Source organism: Cupressus sempervirens, chromosome 8 (genome assembly GCF_028749045.1).
Source record: "Cupressus sempervirens isolate cs-2001-9-10 chromosome 8, ASM2874904v1, whole genome shotgun sequence".
NCBI lineage: Eukaryota > Viridiplantae > Streptophyta > Pinopsida > Cupressales > Cupressaceae > Cupressus > Cupressus sempervirens.
Genome location: NC_143125.1, coordinates 291,495,258 through 291,516,158, shown reverse-complemented (window position 1 = coordinate 291,516,158; position 20,901 = coordinate 291,495,258). Strand labels below are relative to the sequence as shown.

General features: G+C 35.7%; 1 pseudogene; it reads left to right on the top strand.

Moving 5' to 3' along the window:
- Positions 1 to 1,021: 1,021 nt before the first annotated feature.
- LOC149542568 (uncharacterized) overlaps positions 1,022 to 20,901 on the top strand; it is a 137,910-nt pseudogene continuing 118,030 nt past the window's right edge.

Sequence of the window (20,901 nt, the reverse complement as noted above, 5' to 3'; positions counted from 1 at the left end):
ACCATTTTTCAGAGGGAGCTAGCTATTGGAGAAGCCATTACCTAGGATGAGCTTGTCCACACATTTGGGTAGATGTATAGACTAGCTATAGTTTTGGCCATATTTATCACCTATTTCTTGGTGTTCGATAGAGGGCAGCACAGACTGGAGTGTGGATGGGGGATTATGCTTCAGAGGAAGTTGGATTCTCTAGAGAGATTCAGATGGGGTTAGTCCATGCTTGCCCATATTTTTTACGAGATGCACGAGATTGTATACCACAAGCAAAAGAGTATGGCCACTGGTGTGTATGTTCTACAGGTCTGGTCATGGGAGCACCTGCCAGTCACTTGACCTATTTTTGAGGATGCCTGGGAGCTTGAAGAGCCATATATTTGTAGATATAGAGGAAAAATTACCCATGCAAGCCTAGGTAAGATAGAGCACTAGCGAACCCATTTTGATGATCTGGTCTCTGTCGTATGGTAGCCCTGGCAAGAGATAGAGGAGTGGGATGATGCTCCTAGGGAGTTGGGATGGATGTTTTGTTCATGGCCGCTGGTGAGGAGGATGATGCAAATTATTGAGCAGTTCACTATCTGTAGGGTATGGAGGTAGTATGGGAGGTAGTAGGACATCTTCTAGGAGCTTTGTGCCTATGCATGAGTTGTGAAGGATCTTACATGGGGATGGCCCGCAAGGCTAGATGCAAGGCAGTCTATGATCAATGTGCACAACCTTGTTGTGACATAATGGGACTACCATCCAAAGGTAGTAGATGTAGGGGTGACAACAGCATGCTAGGCATATCTTATTGGTCACCCCTTCCCACAGTTCACAGATCCCTTGGGGGGAAGCAACACTAGCCCCATAGCAGGCACTGGCACAACAGTAGCAGGCTTCCTAGTAGTAGGCACCATAGGGTCCACTACTAGAGGTGAGGTAGAGGGTTAGGCAGGTAGAGATCTCTGCACAATAGATGTGATTAGATCCAGGGGCTGGGAGTAGTGTCAGAGGGAAAAGACAATGACAGAGGCTGAGAATGGAGGAGCAGGCACCCACAAAGCAAGCACTTGAGATGCTTGATGAGGAGATGCATGAGCAGCCTGCCACAGGATCCCAGGATGTGTTTTGATGATAGAGGGAGCATACCCAGTAGGCTTCCTGACAGATTAGAGAGCTACAGATCACAATAGCAGTGAGGGATGCATGAATGGCTAAGTGGGATCAGGAGATCCTAAGATTACAGGAGCAGGTACAGATAGTCGAGCAGAGGGTGGAGACATTGTAGGATGAGGTCAGATTGCAGATGGCTTGAGTGGCTTATTACTTCTTAGCATACTCTACAGTTGTGCCTAATGAGGCTCAGCAGGTCCTTCAATTTTCCTAGTATGCCTGAGATTCCAGGGTGCACATCCTCCTGTGAGACTAGATATGCCACCTCCTCCCCCTCTGCTAGCTACTAGGGGTGATGGTGTAGGGTATAGCTAGCTATTGATTATTTTTATCCCCAATTTTTATTTTGGCTATGTATCCATTGGTGTGCTAGCACCATTTCGTATCATTTTTTACTAATAGCGCTTGAGTAGCGCTCACTTTTTATACTCACACACATTTTTGATATACAATATATGAGATTTTGAGCTAAGTATCCCTGTGTACATGTCATTGTCAGTGTCTGTGCTTTACTTTGATGTACTTGAGATGTTTATGTGATGATTATGAGATGCATGTGGTATGTTATGAATGCATTTTTGATTTGATATGATGTGATTATGTAGTGTAGATGATAGGAGTATATGGATGCAATGCATATGGAATTGAACTGACATCTCATGTAGTGTTGCATATCTTTGCTTGACAGTAACAATTACCCCGTCTAGGAGCACATGAATACAAACCAAAGAACCAAATGCTTGTGCATCCATGGAGAATCCTGATACGTTTTTAAAGATCCACAGTCCCTCATTGCGAAGGATGAAATAGAGTTGCAATTGAATTGCATGCATGTGCAAATAAAGTATGCAATGCAAGACTATGTTAAGTGCAACCCTAGGTCTGATTACCAAGCCTTAACCATTTATCATCACTGAGTATAGGAAAAAATCCCATATTTTTTACAATTCCCACTGACATTGCAATCATGGGAATATTAATAGGACATACATTGTAAGTTTATCAGGATTAAATGTAAGCATTCAAGGCATGAGAAGCCAGAATGACTAGAACATTTGTCCCTTTTATTGTAGCAAGTTAACATAAGCATCAAAACATAAATGTTAGGATGACTAGAATGTTGCTTGCATGGAAGATGCACCAAACACACATGAGATCCATCTTATGCTAAGTACTTAGTAATTCTTCTATCCACAATGACCTTTGCATTCATAACCAGAGACAGAAGTGTGCTAGATATACTTGCAGTGACCCATACATTCACTTAGTAGGATGAGTATTAGTATGTACTGTAGCATGAAGAATTAACTCTAACAAACAAGGAGAAGAACCAACATTATTGACATATTCATATAAAAGGAGTCGAGGTACACCCTACCATCCAATATGAGATGAAGGCTCTTATAGTGGACACCCCTTTTATTAGAATAGGTCAACCAATTGGACCTAAATCATAGACAGAAAGAAAAGAAAAGATCATGCCCCTAGTCATGACTTCTCTAGTCAAAATGACATCATCGAGTTGCTTGAGAAGACATGAAAAAGTGAAAACAAAACACACAAAGAAAATGCTCAACATATCCAAACAAGTATGTCATTTTGAGTTCATTTTTGTTGCATAGGATTGATATCAGGTATTAGTATCCAGAACATATTTGAAAGAAATCTCTTCAGTAGGGTGACAATATTAGTCAGACATAGTTAGAACAACTAGTGACTGAGGTCAAAGAGGAATCTTTGAGGTGAAGAACCTAAGAGGATTGAGTGACAGTAGACAGACATAGCCAGAATTACTGGCGACTGATGCAAGAGAGATCTTCCATAAAGGAATATGGAGAGATGACTTGAGCAACAGTAGGTAGGTGTAGTTGAAACAACTGGTGACTGTTGTGAAAGAGATTCGATGAGGAGAATCTTGAAAAGAGTGACACTTAGCGATAGTAGGTAGACCCAGCCAAAATGACTGGTGATTTTTGCGAAAGAGATTCTATGGGTAGAATCTCAAAAAGTGTGACACTAGTGATAGTAGGTAGACAGAATGACTAGAGACTATCATGAAAGAGATTCTATGAGGAGAATCTTGAAAAGAATGACACTTAAGGGGAATGCCATCGAGCTGTGACAAGACTCGATCCATGGATACATGAGCAAAAAGTGGGAAAAGTAGGAAAGCAACTATACAGGAAGCCAGAAGATGTGCCGCAAGATGGAGCATTGGGGACAAGAGGCACCTATTTACCAGGTTTTCACCATCTTGGTAGAGATTTCATTTTTTTTTCAACCATGATGCCTATTTCCAGGTTTTCATGAATGACACTTTTCTTTTTTTTTCAATTTTTTTGTATTTTTCCTTTTTTGATTTTTTGTATTTTTGTAATTTTTCAATTTTTTTGGTGTTACCAAGGTGCCTATTGCTAGCTTTTCACCAAGGTAACAATTTTTTTATGACTCTTTTTGATTTTTATGATTTTTTTTAGGACATATAGATATGTACAAAGAGCTACTGATATTAGATCATTGTAAAATTCTTTAGGTGGAGAGTGTTGATAGGTTCCTTGAGCACTTCTCCTTTGGTTGTGGAAAGCTAGTAGGCACCGGATCCATATACTATAGTAATTATGTAAGGACTGAGCCAGTTTGGTTCAAACTTCCCTTTTTGGACTAGTTGCTATTGGTTCTTAGGGTTCTCTCTCAAAATGAGATCACCCAGCTAGAAGTCACATGGCCTAATCTTCTGATTGTAGCTTCTTGACATTCATTGTTGATAGGCTCGTAGATGATCACATGCCACTTCTCGACGTTCATCTAGTAACACTAGCTCTTGAAGTTGAGCTATCCTATAGTCATCATCAGTAATAAGATCCTTCATAGAGATTTTTAAGGTAGGATTCTCGACCTCTATTGGAAGCACAACATCCACTTCATAAACCAAAGCAAAGTGAGTCATGCCCATTGGAGTCCTGATGCTTTTCCTATACACCCATAAGGCTGGATTAATCTATAGATGCCAGTCTCTCCCTAATTTTTTGATTGTGTGATGAAGGATTTTGAAGATCACCTTATTGGATGCCTTAGCTTGGCCATTACCTTGGGGGTAATAGATGGAAGACCAATGTTGTGTGATTTTGAATTTCTTGCATAGTTCCTTGAGGTCTTTGTTCTTGAATTGTCCTCCATTTTCAGTAATGATTGAGGATGGTACACCATATCTGTAGATGATGTAGTTTGTGATAAAAAGAGCTATACTTTTTCTAGTGGTGACTACAAGAGGTACCGTCTCTACCCACTTTGTGAAGTAATCTGTAGTTGTGATAATGAACTTATGTGCATTAGAAGAGGTTGGGTGAATCTGACCCACCAAATCAAAGGCCCATTGTTGAAATGGCCATGTTACAATAAATGGAATTAGCTCTCTAGTTTGAGCATGGATTAGATTCCCATGAAGCTAACACTACTTGTAGGATCTAGTGTACTTGATAGCTTCTTTCTCCATTTTAGGCCAATAGTAACTAGCTCTAAGGATTTTTTGAGCTGGTGTCAAGCCATTTGAGTGGGATCTGCAAATGCCCTTGTGAATGTCAATTAGTGTGCATTTGGACTCTTCAATTTCTAAACACCTAAGGAGTGTTCCATCGAGACCTCTCCCATATAGATCATCATTAATAATGACATACTATGAAGCATTATGGATTAGATAACATTTCTTATTCCAGGTTAGACCTTCTAGAATGGTTTGATTACAAAGATAGGAAAAATGTGATGGTAGCGAGATGATTCCTATCCTACAATAGAATAAATCATCCTAGAATTAGGGATGTCATAGGCTAGGTAGTGTAACGCTTCCATCAAGAACTCATGTCAGAGATGATTTTCAAGCATCTGTAGTAGGGAGGCCAAAGTAGCCATGGCATCAGCCACTTTATTATCTGGTCATGGAACTTGCTTGAAGGTAATGTGTGTAAAATACTTCTTCAAGTCATCAACCATGCACTTGTACAAAATTAGTTTCTCATCCTTTTTTTGATACACATTATTAACTTGGTTGATTACAAGCTAAGAGTTACCAAATACTTCTAACTCTTTCACAATTGTTTTGACAATTGAAGGTTCTAAATACCATTGATGCAAATAGTTTTCCCTTCGACCCTTGAAATCTAGATTAAGCCTTAGAGAATTTTTTAAATACGTTAGTTTATTCTGTATAATGGCTTTTCCTATCTTATAAGGAAGTCCTTGAAAAAATTCACTGAACTTCAGATTATAATTAAAAGGACCCCAATTTGATCTATACAAAGCTACTCCAATTATATCATTGTCTATAGCTGAAGTATTTTGGCTCATGCTAATTAGAAATATTTCATCAGCAAGTTTTGCTAGATCTTGCATAGTAAAGTGTTTGGTAGTTAACCCAAATTTTTTATAGCAATTCCATTCTTTTTTTTAAGTAGAACCCTTTGTTACGTAAAAGCAAAGGAAATTCTTTTTCTCAATATGGGGCAGACAACTTTTTACTATTGATAAATGTATCGAATCTTCGTTTACTATGAGGAGGACTTATTAGAACTGGATCAATTTTTTTTGGAATATCAGTTGAGGCAATAACAACAATATTTTGTTTGATGGTGGTTTATTTTTCACCATCAATCGGATTATATGAATCCCCAAGGAGTTCTACCAATAATGCAATAAGATAAAAGTAATCATTCAGTTCATGAATGCTTGGAATCCATATGATGTAAGGAGACATCAATTTTGCCAATTTGAGTGCAAATACGAATTGGATTACTCTTCTTGCAAAATACTCTAGAGGGTTAGGATTCAAAAATTGATCATACAAAAACTTATGAGGTTTTTAATCATAGTAATCCTTCTTAGCTACGTCTTTTGGCATGCCTAACTAGCCGAGAGACCTGAGGATATTTTCGTGCTCATGGTATGATTGTTTAGCTGAAGATGTGTACTCGGGTTCATAGCGAGATAGAAGTTTTTGCTGCCTCAAAAAAATTTTAGGAGATATTCTTATTAAAGGTGAATAAGAATTTATCATCCCGTGTTTTTTCACGAAACCAACGTTCACTTATTACCAATAGGGGACAAGGTAATACATGTTTCAATCGGGTACCAATTTATTGAAAGCATTTGAAATTTTCAAAATTTTCTTTTTCTTCCATTTTAATATTAAGAAGTAACTCATCATCATTAGTCTGAATTTTGATTCCTAGGGCTATTTTTCTCACCTTTTTATGCTTTAGAATAGATTTTATCATTTTTTTACTACTGATATTTAGGTCTCTTGTTGAAGAATAAGTAAGATAAATGCTCTTCACAAGTTCTTTAGAAGCAAAAAGTTCTCTTCATTCAAAAGAAGAGTGCTTATTTAAAAAGTGAATACTCACGGGATCCCAAAGAAATCGACGAGCTAGACAGATTACTGGTGTATTTAAAGGTTTATAATCCATTGCATACTCTTCTGTGTCAAATTGATATATTCCCATCCTTTGAAACTTTTTGTATAGTAATTTTGCTAATTTTCATGCCATTGATCAAAGCCTCATATTTAGCAATTTTATTTGTACAAGGAAACAAAATCTTATATGCTTTGGGCAATGAATATCTTTGTGGTGTTATGAAGAGTAATCCAGCACCAAATCCCTATTGTGTGAAGGACCCATCAAAGAACATGATCCACATTTGGTGTGTGAGTGTCAAGATTGACTCATTAGGGAAATCAATGTTCATTGGCAGGAGACTCTGCATAGGTGCATCAACCAACTGATCTGCAATCACATGTCCTTTAATAGCTTTGCATTCAACATATTGGATGTCAAACTCACTGAGTATCATAACCCACTTAGCCAATCTTCCTATAAGAGCTACCTTACTGAGCAAGTACTTCAGTGGATCTATTTTAGCCACAAGCTACATAGTGTGGGCAAGCATGTAGTGTCTCAAATTTTGGGAAGCAAAGACTACTGCCAAGCAAGCTTTCTCAATGATGCTATAGTTCCTCTCATAAGAGATCAATGTGTGACTCAAGTAGTAAATAGCTCTCTCTTTGTTGCCATTGTCTTCCTAAGCTAATAGGATTCCTATAGATATTTTAGTTGCTAAAATATACAAAAGCAAAGACTTCCCATGGATAGGAGGCATTAGGATTGGTGGGTTGATAAGATATTGTTTGATCTGTGTTAAGCTTTGCTCACAATCCTAACTCCAATTGAATTTCACACCCTTATGTAAAGTCTTTGTGAAGGGTTGTGATCTATTCGAAAATTGTGAGATAAACCTATGAATGTATTGGAGCCTTCCTTGTAGACCTCTTATCTGACTAATGTTCTAAGGTGGTGGCATATCCATTATGGCTTGTACTTTCTCTAGATCCACCTCAATTCCTTTTGGAGAGATGATGTATCCTAGCAACTTTCTTGATGTGACATCGAATGCACATTTCGTAGGATTGAGTTGCAAGCTAAATTTTTCCATGCAATCTAGGATGGGTCCTAAATCTTTCGGATGAGTATTTTGTTTGGTACTTTTGACCAAGGTATCATCCACATAGTCCTCCATGGTCTTATGCATCATGTCATGGAAAATTGTAGTTATTGCTCGTTGATAGGTTGCATCAGCATTTTTCAAGCCAAATGGCATTACATTCCAAAAAAAGGTCCCCCATGCACATGTGAAAGTAGTTTTATCCTAGTCTTCTAGCGCAATTTTTATCTCATTATAACCAGAAAAGTCATCCATAAGTGAGTATATCTAATAGCCGGCCATCATGTCCACTATCATATCAATATTGGGAAGCGAAAAATTGTCCTTAAGGCATGCCAATTTGAGATCACAAAAGTCAATACAAACCTTGATAGATTTATCATTATTGAAAACTAGAACAATATTGGATATCCATTCAGCATAATCAATTGCACAAATGAAACTAGCTTTTAAAAGTTTCTCTAGTTCTACTTTGACAAGTAATGCAATGTCAGGATGCATTTTTGGAATTTTCTATTTAACTAGTTTGATGCCTGATGCTATGGAAAAGTGATGCATGACAAGATTAGGATCTAGTCCTGGCATGTCAAAATATGTCCAAAAAATTTTTATCTTCTTTTCTCTAAAAAAAGGCAATGAACTCTTCCATTTCTTCAGGTGACAATGATTATGCCAAATGTATCATATGAGGATGTTCTTCTGTACCTAGGTTAATTGGCCATGTTGGCTCTATCAACATTGATGATCTCTCTTGAAAGTGACTTGGAAGTGCATCGAATATCTCATCTATGGGTGCCTCAGAGAGGTTTTCACCCTTGGATACATCTTTTGTTTTTACTTTTTTGAGTTCCAACATTGTCACAATGTGGTTTTCACCATTGAACCTTTTGTATTTTTTCTTTTTAACTGTATGACTGAAATATTTGATGTCAGCTTCAGTCATGTTGATGCTTTGTTCATTGGTGGAAGATGTTATAGGTTTGATAACATTTAGGTAGTAGGTGAGAGCATAGTCATTCTAGAATATGGGGACTTCACTAGATGCATTAGGGTTCTAGTTTGTAAGCTCAAGATGTGTGGGTGAAAGAGTAGTGGTTGGTTCAATTGCATTCAAGGTATAGTCATTAAGTTCTTGGACCAGAAATTTGAGACCTATGGTGACTTCATCCACAGATGTGTTTGAATGCCTTTGAGTACTAACATTAGCAATTGATGACTCTAGGACACCAGTTGGATCAGACCCATCCGACCTAACCCTAGACATTTCACCCACTTCAATTTGGTTTCCATAGACATGAACTTGGTCAATGACTTTATTAATAGTCAATTCTGAAAGAGAGTCAAACTCATATTGCTTAGAATCAATGCTACATGGTGAGAGACTATAAAACTCCCCAACAGTGATAGGGACATACTCACCTTCACCATCTGGGTTCTTACATAGATACTCAATATGTAATGACTGACTAGACTCTCCCTTTTCTAAATGGTCTTTGGGTTGCTTAGTATTATCCTCAGAAGAATCACTAGTATCATCCACAGTGCTAACGCGTGGTGCAAAGTCATCTGGCTCAACAAAGAATTTAGCAAGATCATGAGGAATAGGATAATGATAGGGATCCTCATCATCAGATTATTCCTCTTGAGTGTTTGACTCAGCTTGTGACTCATTTCTAGATGAACTCTCAAGTTCTGGTATGAATTTATTAGGTCCCAAATGGAAAGGAACCTTCTTAAATCCTAGGCCAGTTGTATCATTGTTTCTTTGACCTGTTGCCTTGATAAGATCAATTAGGCCATTTTTATTTCACTCAATAGGGCCAGTTCCCTTGTAACCAAACTACTTCATAAGCCTAAGACCAGGTCCATATTTCTCAGGAGTGATTTCTCAAGCTTGCTCTGTTAAGTGTACTAGAGTCTCTTCTCTATAAAGCCATGCAAAAATGACTCTATTTTCACTTTCATCCTTTAGGGGAACTATAGCATTAATAAAAGTGCCATTATAGTTGGTTTGAGGTGTCAGCACAAATGGCTTCTTTGCCTCTAATGGTCTCCCATAATGATGAGGAGATTTTGGAAGAGATGTTAATGATAACACTGGTTCAATATGATACTCTCCCATGCCAATTTCTCTTAGTTTGAATGATTGCTCAATTTTTTTTAGCTTATGGTCATGATAATCAATGGATTCATGGCTAGAAGGAATGAAAGTTTTAGTAGCTTTGAGCATATTGCAGGTATAGCTATTAGTGACAGGAATAGTAACTTTGAAGCCATGAAATAGGAATTTGATGCATTGGAGAAATGTGGATGGCACAGTGTGCATCTCATGTATCCGTGGCCATCCTAACAAAATATAGTAAGCCAAGGGAATGTCGAGCACCTGATAGGTGACATCCCTTTCTATAGGACCAACGCGAATGGGTAAGACCATAAGACCTAGAAACTTTCATTCCACTTCATCATATGCTTTGATGGTGATCTTGCATTGAGGATTAATATAGTCCTTAGAATAATTCAATTGTCTAAGCATAGCAACAAAGACAATTTTTAGACCAACACCGTTATCAATGAGTACCCAACAAACACATGTCTGATGGATCATAACCTCGATGTGTAGAGGTTGATTGTGTAGGTGACTTAGTGAGTTATCATCCTCCTTAGAGAAGGTCATAAGATAAAGTGAGGTCAGGTGACCTACCATGGATTAAAATTGATCAAGATTAAGATCTTGAGGAACATTTGCCTCAGTGAGGGCTTTGTCCATAATCTTCTTGTGAGCAGGTGAGATTTTAAGTAGCTCAAAGATGGATATTTGTGCATTAGTTTGTTTCAGTTGATCAAGAACACTATAATTGGTTGTCGTTGAGTTTGTTGTGAGTTTCACACCTTTTCCATATGGACCAACAAAGGCTTTGTCTTTATGTTGTTCAGGATCAACAGTAGAAGGCACATGGCCTTTGAACACCAACTTGGTGTGAGAACAAGTAACAGAACTAGCACAGTGTTGTGAAGGTGTGTTATCTATTGCGTTGGAAGTAAGGCACCTCAAGATAAATGGTGTCTTGGGTTTATCGTTATCATGTTTGCCCTTAATGGTGATGACATCCCAATATTTAGAATCCACAGGTTCAACTATGTTAATCATGTTGTCATCATTAGAATATGCATAGTTGACCTTGTTGTTGGGTTTTGATTTTGAAGTCTCTCCTTTTTCATAGGCTAGGAAAGGCTCTTTGAACGCCTTGTGATCTGAGTTCTTGTTATGTCCATCTACCACAAGTTCACTAGCATCAATCATATCCTGGACTTTATGGCACAAGTTTATGCATTTGCTAGTTTTGTGTCCCTTATTTTGGTGATACTCATAGAATGAGGTTTCATTCCACCATGGCAGGTGTGGTTGCAGATCATAGGGATGAGGGTTGTCCATTGGTGAAATAAGCTTGTGTTGTAGTAATGTTTTGTAAACCACATCCAAAGGTTCACCCAGGGGTGTATACTCTTGCTTAGGACGTTTGACCCATGAGTTTCTATATTTATTGCCAGATGCCTTGTTGTCGAGAGGAGGCTTCTCATCATTTTTGGCTACATTGAGACCATCCATGAGATTAAATTTTGCCTTAGTAGGTTTGGGAGTGACTCCATCATGTACAATTTCTTAGTTCTTGTTGAAATATTTGGTTTTATCCCTGTTGGAGGTGGAACCTTTTTTGTGTCCTTCTAAAGAGTGAGTTCACCTTTCTTGACCATAAATTCCTGAATACAGATAGCCTATGTGATCATGTCTTCAAAGGTATGTGGACCTTGAAGTTGGACTCTATACCTGAAATCAAGTAAAAGATTATTCGTAAAAATGTCAAGCTTTTCCATTTCTAGAATTTTGCATGAATATTTAGTATATAATTATCTCCACCATTGGTGGAATGTGATAAAAGGTTCTCCCACTTTCTACTTAAGGTTGCATAGATCTTGAATGCTTATAGGGTGTTGAATGTTATGAGAATACTACTAAACAAATAAGTTGGAAATTTCATCAAACATCTTGATATCAGGAGGTAAGTGTGAGAACCACTCCAAAGCCTAACCACCTAGGCTTTTAGGGAATAAACGCATGAGGTATATCTGGTCATGTATAAATTCCATAGACAAGGTGCTAAATTCCCGCAAATGATCTTTGGGGTCAATGGTACCAAAGTACTTTTTGTACTTAGGTAGCTCTACACCTCATGGGAAAGGAGGCATGTTTATGCTCTTGTCAAATGGAAATGGACAAAGAGCATCTAATGTGTACATTTTTGTGGGTTTCTCTTTCTCATGCATCATCTAAGCTAGTCAGTCTTACATAATTTTTAGTTGTTTTTGGAGTTTGGAAGTCTTAGTTTCCTCTTTAGGTGTAATAATGGTTTCCACATTAAAATGAGAGGGTAGCTTAGCTCCCTCTTGGGCAAGTTTGAGAAAGTACTTTTCTTTCTCTTCGTTGAGTAGAATTCTCATGACCTTTTGAAATTTTTTGCCTTTCAATATTTTGCTATGTGTTCAGGGAGTATTTCCACCTCTTCCTATTCCTCATCAGTTTCATGGTCTTTCTCTTTCTCTTTGTCATTCCTAGGTGGTTCTTGATGTCTACTGTGACTACCATGTTCAGGTTCTTGATGTCTACTGTGACTGCCATGTTTAGGTTCATGATTAGTCATTATAGGAACGTATTCAGTTTCTATATGTTGTGTTTCAAAATGTCCTTTGAAAAGAAAGTTAGAAATTTTTTTTGGAGCTATAGGACCTCTACCAGTCTTAGGATCCTCTTGATATAAAGGATTTCTAGTTTTTTGTAGGTTTATGGAAAATGTTGACTAGACTCGAGGTGACCTAACGGGTGAGGGAGATCATGAAGATGCCTCACTAGACGAATTAGATGTAGACTATGTAAAAAAAGGAAGGAAACCTCTACCATTATTATGACCCCTAGCATGACCTCATCTAAGTCTAAGAGGATAAAACACATTGTCATTTCTTGTTGCGACAATCATAGACAAGGACAAGAAACAAGAACCTGGACAGGGACTGCACAAAAACAGTCTCAACAAGACAAGACAAGAATGCTATATACTAAAGCATGAGTAATCTAATTTGAAGGCTAGAATAGCCAAAGGTTATGACTATCATAATGCGTAGTATGACAAGCACTAAAGAATTAGAATCCAGAGAACTAAAGGACAAGACTAGTCAAAGTGTGGATCACAAATCTTCACTTAAGCTAAATGACATTGTTTGGGATTGTGTACAAATAAAGAAGGGAAAACTTAATGTAGGAAATAGACTAAATGTAGGTCACAAGTTGGTTGAATAAGCTATTTTGATAATTTTATAGCAAGGTCTCATGCAAAGATTCTCTATAAGCCACGCAAGAAAGTATACTAAGTGGCACAAAATCTTGGAACAAATATCTAAACTCGCATGAAGAGTTTTTGTGGCTTGCATGAAGAAGTGATAGGACTAACAAAGATAGTTGGCAAGATCTCACATGGGCATATGCAAGTTCTCGCATGAAGACCTGAATTGGCTCGTGCGAAAATGTGAATTTTTGCCCAAGGAAATGCAAGACCGTGTGAAATTCAAGACCAGACTGATAACAAAGTTGGATTTCAAAGATATTTCTTGATTGTTTGGACAGATTGGACAGACTAGTTGGACTGATTTGTTGGATAGACAACAAGGTAGACTCTGAATTTTTTTTTTTTGGAAAGTGTTTAAGTTTCAACTAAGGCAAAGTGTTTTTAAACAAGACATTGGGAAGCAATCAGTAGTCAAATACAATCCAACTAAGGGCAAAGCAACTCAGGGGACAAGGGAGTCTTGACTCTTAGCTTTTTTGAGGAAGTTTGGACATGTTTTGGACTTGATAAAAAACACACTTTATCCCTAGAAATAGAAAATTTTAGAGAAGGAAAAACCTTTTTCCCACATCTTATGCGCATGGATGCACCTCACATAGCCATGTCACCCCCTAGAGAGAACTTGTATTTTTGGTGTATTTAAAGGACTCAATAGTATATACTAAATGAGCACCCTTGCAATAGGGGACAAGCATGTATACCACCTTCAAATGTCTAGTAGCATGCCTATGGTGAGTTCTATAGGAGAGATTCTCCCCCCTCCTTGGAAAAATATTATGCCTCCTTTTAGAGGTGAACTGGGTGGCTTCTAACTACAAGGCTTTACTTGGCTTCTGTTCATATTAATTCTTGGTGGCTCTACAAGAAGAGTTGAGACCAGCAACCCACACTGACATCTAAGAGTGCACACACTTTCTTAGCAAGACTAGGGTCAGCACCGGCTAGTGTAATAGATAGAGCTTCCCCTTGATATGTGATATCAAGAATCAAGGGAAAGAAATTAATCTGACTTTGGAGTCTTTCACTCTACAAAGAATCTTGATTATAGTGTGTTAGAATCTCCAACGAAAGGAGTGTGCTCACTTGGGTCATTCCCAGAGGTTGGATCACTCCGATAGGCCATCTAAAGGATTGAATCGAACTAGTGGTTTGGATTTAAGGGTCTGAGTTTTTTATTTCCCCCAAGGGGAAAGAGCATAATCCTCTACCTTATTTCCTCGCCCAAACATGAAGAACAAGTTAATTTACCAAATTAGCTTAATCAATCCAAACTTGTCCTTTCTCAAGATTCTAATTCGCTAAAAGGAAACCATCATCTCTTCATAGAAAAGGACTTGTACTAGAAAACCACTAAGCTACTTTCCTTCTTTAGAATGTCATCTTTTAGAAGCATTTAGGTTTTTGATTCACCCTTGGTCATGACCTCCAAATGATGAAGAGCATAATCCCCTATTCTTCTATCTTGCACCCTAGGAAGTTCACAAGCCTTAATTAATCTATGTTTTGGAAGCAAGAATGAAGACATGTTATTTTGTGGGTTTTAAAAGTAGTCTTCATCAAACGTATCTTTAGCAATCATCCTATAAACAAGGGTCAATTTTTATTTGAGGGGGTTTTATAAAAAATCTTCATCAAAAAATCTTGTAGACAATAGTTAAGCTATAGAAAACCAAAGAAATAGAATAATAAAGATCCAGAGAAAAACACATTAGAAAAATTGAATGAATAGAATACTGAAAAGTGATAAAATTGAACGTGTTGTTGTAGAATTTTGCATGAAATCTTGTGTAGGGTCACATGAAATCTTTCACCAAGTTGTGTTAGAAAATGATGTGCCACGTGAAGACTTGCACAATATGGTATTTTTTCATGTGATATGGTTTAAAACTTCATGCGAGAACCTTCAAATCCTCACACAAAAATGGAATGTCTTGCATGAAGATTCAAATGTCTATATGGAATAGTACAGACATAATGCTAAGATAATAGAAAAAAATGTAGATGAGGCCAGAGAAATTGATTTCCTCAACCCCACGGTGGGCACCAAAAAAGTATGCATGCAATGTTGCCTCTGTTTAACACACACACTTCAACATGGTCTTTATATGTGGATTCATCTTGGAATGAACATGAGATTGTTCACCCAAGAGGATTCTTGCCAGACTCCCTATTGCCTTCTATCTAGGTGGATTTTTCCTACTTATGCTCTCAAATTTGAGGTAGAGGCAATTAGACCATGCTATAACGAAGGATTTAAATGCAATTAAGCCTATATGAGTGCAATTATTCTAAAATGAGATATGCATTTAATCTAAGAACATATATAGTAAGATTAAGTAGATGTATGCATATTAAAAATAAAATGATTCTTAATCTAAGAAATGAAAGTGTATGCTAATAATGAGAAAATAAGTGCATAGTTAACCAGAGTTTCAATAGCAATTCAATTCAACCTCTATAATGAGGAATTATGAGCCTCTTAAACAGAATTCCTGGAATCCATCAATGGGTGAGATCAGTTTAGATCGATGGTCAGGATCAGAGAGAAGATTCAGTTGAAATGGAAACTTCCTTATGCAAGTGAAGTCAACTGTTTCAAATCTGAGTGTGATGAGCAATTAATTGAACTTGTCATAGGGTATAAGATCAAGTTAACTAGATTGATTCCAATTCAAGAGATAGTTCACTCAGAGTTTCCATTTAGAAATGAAGAGAAGATTTATTTAATTTAATAAGTAAGATATGATCTCATAAATGCCTTTTTCATTTAATTGAATAATCATATTCAGTTAATTAAAATAAGCATAATTATTAAATTAAATAAATTTAATCCCTTAGTACATTAGCCTTTAGGTGATAATTTAATTTAATTTAAGTATAAATAATTAATAATTAAATTAAATCCTAATCAATAGGTTTAATGTGACTAATATGAGTCAATACTTTAGGAATTAAATAGATGTCCTGATTAATGCAGATTTAGGGTTTTTTTGCATTTGACAATTAAGTCAAGTAGTGATAATCAAAACTAGAATTGCCTAGTGACATAGGACTTAGGAATTGATTAGATAGACTAGAATTGGTTGAGATGACAATAAGACAATTTTGGGGTATTACAAGTATTTTGGACCCAATTCAAGTATTAAACTTGTACCCTTGCAAATATATTCAAAAGTAGGTGGTTTTACAAAGCAACTACCACTTAGAAATATCCCCAAGATCTAAACTCTTGGATAGTCTCAAGATATTTCCCAAAACTTCTAAATCTAAGAGGAATTAGACCCAAAACATCTAGAATACCAAAAGCCCCATTTTGGTTCCTGTAAACCCTTATTTTAAGGGTTTCTCCAATCTCACATTCTCAAACCTTTCTAAGATCAATTGGTGATTAATTCACCATTAAATCCACTATATAAAACAATTCCAAACATAAAAAGTTCATGTTATTCAACCCAAACTCATGCTGCTACACTTGTGCCATCAACTCTTAATGGAATATGCCCTACTACAGCCTATGATGACACTTTGCATTTAGGCTTCTATAATTTTTAAGTTAGATTCATATGGTACAAGGTTAGAAATCATCATTCCATGGATTCTAGGTCTTTGAGTCCATGGAATGGTTATTAGTTACAAGAAAACTTCAAAATAGTAAATATAAGCTTGGAAAACTAGTCTAATTTGTTGGAAGTGCAAGTATAGTCATGTAAAATGACTCTCAAACCCTTCAAAACATGTAACTCAGCCTTCAAATACCCACTAGTACATTTTAACTAAATTTTTTACCTATTTTTTTGACCATTTGAATTTTTTTTTGTTATTTTGCCCAATTTGGTCAAAATTTAAACTAAATTAGGGTTTTCCAATTTGGTCAAAATTTTGACCAAATTAGGTTTAATAACATTATTTAAAAATAATCACAGCATAACATTTCTTTTTCATGCACAGGAGCGTTTGGTTTACACACCATGTATTAGGAAGAATGAAGTTTGGTTCACTTTTTGACAAGAATCTCTTTAAGGTTGTTTCATTGAGCTCTACATTCTAGTGTTTTTTGTGTAGAGACATTATTTTTAAAGCCTTTCTATGTGGAAATTGGGTTTCCTAATTTTAGTTGGAATGATAGGAATGTCATTGCGTCTGCAGGCTACCCATTGTTTTGTAAGATTCCCAATCATGACAGGAATGCCATTATGTCTATAGGCTACATAACGATATGCAATCAAGTTAGATAGCTTTTGGCATATAGAGGTTTGTCAACACTTGGAATGAAAATACACAATATGTAGGTGTTCATGCCAACAATATAGTTACTACCTAATTTAAAGGTCACAAATGAGCTTTTGAGTATTTTGCAAACTACTATTGCAAGTTGAGTGGTAATGACTACAACCTGCTGAACTTTTGTTAAAGTTTTAATTTCTATTTTTTAGGTTGTGGATTTGTTCTTATTGAAACCCTTTTTTGTTTTAAAAGAATTCAATATCATTGAAAAATCTCTCCACAACATATAGGGCCACCCTACACCGTTACAAATTTCTTTGGGCTGGTTGATTTGATTCATTTCTAGGCCCCTGTTAAGCTCATTCCATAATTTGTGTTTTCATTATACAGTTTGTCCAACTAATCCCTATAATTTTTAAGGCATGACTTACTTATTAATGCAATAAATAGTTGATCATTAGGAGGGATTGATCAATGAACTAACGTGTGACAAGGAATGATTTCATTGAGCATGGGTGCCATTTTGGGTAAGAAGCTACCATTTTCCATCAAGTTTCATTTCATGCCTTTGTTGTTTATTGTATTTCAAGTTTCCTTTAGGTGCCTTTTCTATTTATTCTTGCATTTATTGGATGGTTTTCAGGTTGATCGAGTTTCCATTGCAAATTTTTGACAAGTTTTAATTTCCATTGTAGACGTTTAATAGGTATCAAGTTGTCATTGTAGACAACTGAAAGGTTTCAAGTTTCCATTGCTAAGTGGTAGAAATCTACAACTCTTCTTATCACATAATGTATTTGGCAAGGGTTTCATCAAATTGATAATAATTTTTTTTCAAAGCATGTATTTAGTAAGGGTTTCATCAAAATGAGATTATGGCATTTATAATTGGTTGTCTTGTTAATAATTGCACAATAATCTTTCTAGTTTATTATCCTCCCATTTCTAGAAGTATGCCTACAAAATCCAACTAAGTGTAATGTATGAAGCCTCCTTCATATCACTATCCACTCACTTCAAAGATATTCAAGTTACGCATTGTTGGATGTTCTTTCATTGGTAGTAATATAATTAGATAAAATAATATAGATGATAAGTGAACCTCAGTATGAATAGTTAATAGGTTATAATTTACTTTGTTACATTGACATCTTAATAATAATAAATATAATTAATAATCTTCTCTTCAAGCTAAAATAACTTGAATTCCATGATATTTTACTAAAGCCACCCTTGTGATAATGTAGGTTTCCTTGTTGAATATGGTAGCTTCCACCCAACCTTCAATATCTCAGCCACTATATTGTAAATGGGTTTGCTTTGGTGAAGACCCTTGTGGATATTTTTCCAAGAAAAAGTATGATAAATATATAATAAATATCTTTTATTAACAAGTAGAGGAAAATATGAATAATGTAAATGATGATGATTACCTATGATGTCAAGCCCATGTCTGGGCTCTGTACAGAGCTTTTGTGAAGTCCAAAAAAATGTTAGTGCAAAACATGATAAAAACACAAACAATATAACTAGATTATAAACCATCAAGGCACTTGATAAATCCTCACCCTTCTAATCACAATAAAATCTGATGCATTCCTAGATTGATTCATTTGAAGACTAAATAAGTTGTCTGATAAAGATATTCAAATAAAGAAGCAATGTATTCATATGCAAATTAGAGCTTTATTTAAGAAATAATTCAATAGAAAACATGTACATGGTCATGCCAACATAGAGCACAAACACAAAGTTTCAAGATTAGAGTTTGGAGCTAAATTGGTTGGATTTTGTTACTGCATGTTATTGTCTACCATATTTGGCATATTTAATGGTCAAGATATGAATAAGATTAAATAGGAACCCCTAAGGCAATACAATGCTCATATGTCAATCCAAGAGTAATCCAACCTCGAACACTTAATCCAAAATGTCCAGATGTGTAGATGTATAGATTACCAATGAGTGTACTGTTGGACAAAAGAAGAGAGTGAAAGAGACTAGATTAATGAGGATCATCTTTTATAGTTGAAGGTAAAATGAAGATTTACTCTTTTGCTAGAGGTTTCTTCATTATTTACTTTGATTCTAAAATGAGTAATATATTTTTGTTGATGGTGGTACTTGGAGGTGGAATTCTCATTCCCTTTGAATGATCCTTTGATCTAAGTTCCTTCATTTGATCCATTCAAAGGTTTTGCTAATACTTTTCTTATATGCTTAACATATCTTATCTTCCCTTATCATTTCTAGTGTGATAAATCTTATGAGGTAAAAGTTGGAATCTATGACTAGAAATATCTTAGAAATTGCACTTGATATTTTAAAAGCTTTCCTAGTGAGGTCATTCATTACATTATGACAGGCCACTTTACACTATCATGATTGCTAAAGGAAAGGAAAACACCCATGGAAAATTAATTCCCTATTTGAGAAAACTATAAACAACCATACATAATAGATCAAAAATATATCTAAAAAGTTGGTAGTGAGCTCTTGATTTCAAGATGCCTATTCCATATTAACATCTAATGGTGACTCTTTACCAACTAGTATTTGGATCATAGTATTGGAATTTTATTTTAATTTTATATAGTAAAGTTGTTTTAGTTTCTCAAATTGTTTGAGATTCTCTAGTGTGATGATAAATGCAAAACAAAGCATTACATGTGATCAACAATCACGGGTCTATTTTTAGACTGACAAATTTTCACTTTGAGAAGGAAAAATTTCCACAAACTTTCCCTTTGACAAGACAAATGTCCAATACAAAATCCTCGGCGAATACACAATGCATGATTTTCAAGGTCTAGAAAAAATCTAGAATTTTATTAATTATAGAGTTAGGTATCACAATTCTCATCTTCCATAGCTAGGTATCACTTTTTAATTATAAATTTAAATATCACAATTCACATTTTCCATAGTTAATCTATGTTAATTTTGCTTGTCTCATGTGACCAATTCTCTTATAGAGGTTCTATAAAGTAAGATTTTTATCTTTATTTTTTGTATGCCATTCTTCTTATATTATTGAGTTAAGATAGTTGCTAGACAAAAGATTATTGAAACCTAATTTCTATTAATATCTATTTGTTTTGAAGATTTCATGAAACTTTGATAAGAAGGAGTACTCGAGTGAGAGTCTTGATAGTTGCTTGAAAGTTCTCTTGACTATGACTTATCATTCTTTCTTTCATGCTTAGCCACCTACTAAGGAGAATTCTAAAGAAGAATGTGGTGCTACCCTTAGTTAGAGCTCTACAAAATACAATGGTTAAAATCCACCTTCTATTGGTAATAGATAAATTGTCTAACTTTTTGTAGACTTTATCCTTTGTTTTTATTCTTCTTAGACTTTGAAGATCTGTCTTTCTACTATCTTGTGTATAAATAGTAAGCTACAAAAATTATTATTATTATTAACATAATATTTCCTTACTGATATCAATTAAATCTAATGTCTATCCAATCATCACAAATCCTAAATCTTACCAAGGAGAATTTTAAAAACAAAATAGACTCCCCTTTTGATAAGATAAATGTTTCTAGACATAGATGTGCTCAAGAAGAGTTTAGAGATTTCTAGACATCCTTTAAATTTTCTCAAAGGGAGTATGAAGAAAAAACTTAC